The 2,500-nt window shown below is 46.3% G+C and overlaps 1 protein-coding gene across 1 annotated transcript in view; it reads left to right on the top strand.

Moving 5' to 3' along the window:
* LOC126981120 (mucin-19-like) overlaps nucleotides 1-2,500 on the top strand; it is a 45,970-nt gene that overhangs the window by 32,559 nt on the left and 10,911 nt on the right. The gene's annotated exons all lie outside the window — the stretch shown is intronic.

Genomic DNA, 2,500 nt, shown 5'->3' with positions numbered 1-2,500 from the left:
TTATCTAGACGCTATGTAATTGTTGTACTTGTCATCCACTGCACTTCCGTTATTATTGTATCAGTAATGGTAATAATGATAACAAAATTACTACTGTACTACTACCTACTACTACTACTGCTGCTGCTGCTGCTACTACTACTACTACTACTACTGCTGCTACTACTACTACTACTACTACTACTACTACTACGAGACTGATGGCCATAGTTGGGCGTTATCGCGATAAGTTATCGCGATACTTTATCGCTGATAACAAAATCGGGTTATCGGCCATCTGCTACTTATTTATATATTTATCGGTATCTTCGTTATTTTTGTAACCAAACTAGCGATAATCGCTACTTTTTTCCGCCTCTCAAAAAAAAAAAAAACGTAGCTAGTCTCCTCCCTACTGCGCATGCGTGGCCCGGGCGCCCGGTGTTGTGTGAAAAACTTCGGTGTATGAAATATCTTCGGTGAAGAGATTTCATACTTATATCATCAACATTAAAACACTAGGTTATTTTTTTTTTTATGTTAAACTCAAAAATCACTATATCAAAGAGAAAAATCATTTAAATTTGGCCCAAAAATTATTATTCACTGCTTGAAATTTGTGATCCCGTTGTAAAGAGCGCAAACAGAGACCAGCGGCTTGTGTTATCAATCACGTGGCGGCGTGGCGCGTGGCCTCTCAGCTGCGTCTTGAGTGACAGAATGAGTGCCAGTGTTCCGGTTCCCAGTGGTTCAGTGCTTCTTTATTGAAGTGACTGTTAAAGTGTTAATGGTGATAAGTATGAATAACTGAAAACGTAGTGACGGCGGCCGCGTCGCCGTCGTCACGAGGAGAGTCAGTGGGGTGTAGTCACTCTAGTGAGCCTGAGTTTCGGTCACCCTGGCCATTCCTTGACCAGTGGGTGCGATATAAGAAGATGGTTGGTAACAGCTACGTCTTCGATTGCTTGCCCTGCCTCCCCAAGACCACAGAGTTGAAGGTGAGCAAGAGCACCAAGGCCTAAGGCTTTTGAATAGATGAAGATACGGATATTCCATATTCGTTTGTGAGCATGCCATGGTATTGAAGGCACCCGGTGTTGTGTTGTTTGGTATCCCATCGTCAAAAGCTGGCGCTTTTGTTTACAAACACTGGTCTCGTGAACTGCGCATGCTCAGAACAGTAAGCGTAGACCTGTACAGTCTCACAAAGCTTTTTAACACATTAAGAGTTGCTGGAAGGCTGAATCAGACATACAGTACCACCATCCTCGCTGTTTCTAGAACGACACTCCGTACATATAAATACAACTCGACCGTCATTTCGTTGCGTCAGGAGTAAACTGAATATCGAGGTGCTGTCATCTGCTCCTCAAGCCCCAAGTGGCTGTCGAGCAGATTAAATCACCAAAGCGGGCAACCTCGTAATGAGCCAATAAGATTTTTGTTGCCTGCATTTCCATGTGTCCGTTTCCTCCCTCCCTCCCTCCCTCCCACCTCCCCTCCTTCCTTCCATCCTCTATTCACTCCCTCTCCCCCTCCTTCCCCATCTCCCCTTCGCTGAGATTCCAGGCGGACACAGATTGATGACTTTCTCCAAGGTGTGCGCGGGAACATGACAAATGACCCGCCATCTTGCCTGCCTCTATTCTATTTTATCTTGTTTCTTTATCTTTTATTTTATTTCGTGTATTTATTCTATTCATTTATTTTCATTTTCATTTTTTTACCCAGCGAGGGAATTACTGTAGCCAAAGGGGGTGGGGGGTGGGGAGGGGGGTTCGTGGGGGGTGATTTTGGGAAGGGGAAAGGGTGCTGAGGGGATTTGGGAATGGGTGGGGAAGGTGTAGGAATGGGGAAGGAAGAGTAGGCAAGGGATGGGCAAGGGGGAGAGAAGGGATGGGAAGGGGAGAGGGATAGGGTGGGAGGGGGGTAGGGGAAGAAGGGTAGGAGGGGGAGGGAAGGGGTGGGAAGGGGGGAAGAAAGGGGTAGGAAGGGGTGGTCAGTATGGGGCAGAAGGGTAGAAAGTGATGGGGGGGGGGGGAGGGCTGTAGGGGGTGGGGAGAAATTGAAGAGGGATAGGAGTGAAGGGAAAGGGAGGGGAGGAGGGAGAGGGGAGAGGAAGGAGAGTGGAGGAAATAAAAGGGGAGAGAGAGAGAGAGAGGGAGAAGAAAGGGGAGAGAAGAGACAGAATAGGAGGAGAAAGAAAATGAGGAAATGGAGAAGAGAGGGAAGGAAGGGAGGGGAAGGAAGGAAGGGAGGGGAGGGAAGAGGAGGGAAGAGAAGGGGAAGGAGGGATTTTTGCAGCACGGAAGAGATACTGCAGTTGTTTTCTTGATTGTGTTTGCTTGCAGTGCGACAGAATAATGCGTGTGTGTGTGTGTGTGTGTGTGTGTGTGTGTGTGTGTGTGTGTGTGTGTGTGTGTGTGTTAATTTATTCATTCACTTATTCCGGATCATTTTCATAACTTTATTTCTTTTTCAGGTATAATGTATTTTTTTATTGTGTATTTTTTTTTTGTTA

This window comes from Eriocheir sinensis, chromosome 46 (assembly GCF_024679095.1).
Source record: "Eriocheir sinensis breed Jianghai 21 chromosome 46, ASM2467909v1, whole genome shotgun sequence".
In the NCBI taxonomy this organism is placed as follows: Eukaryota; Metazoa; Arthropoda; class Malacostraca; order Decapoda; family Varunidae; genus Eriocheir; species Eriocheir sinensis.
Note: the sequence above shows the minus strand (reverse complement) of the source record. Positions and strands in the feature narration are given on the sequence as shown.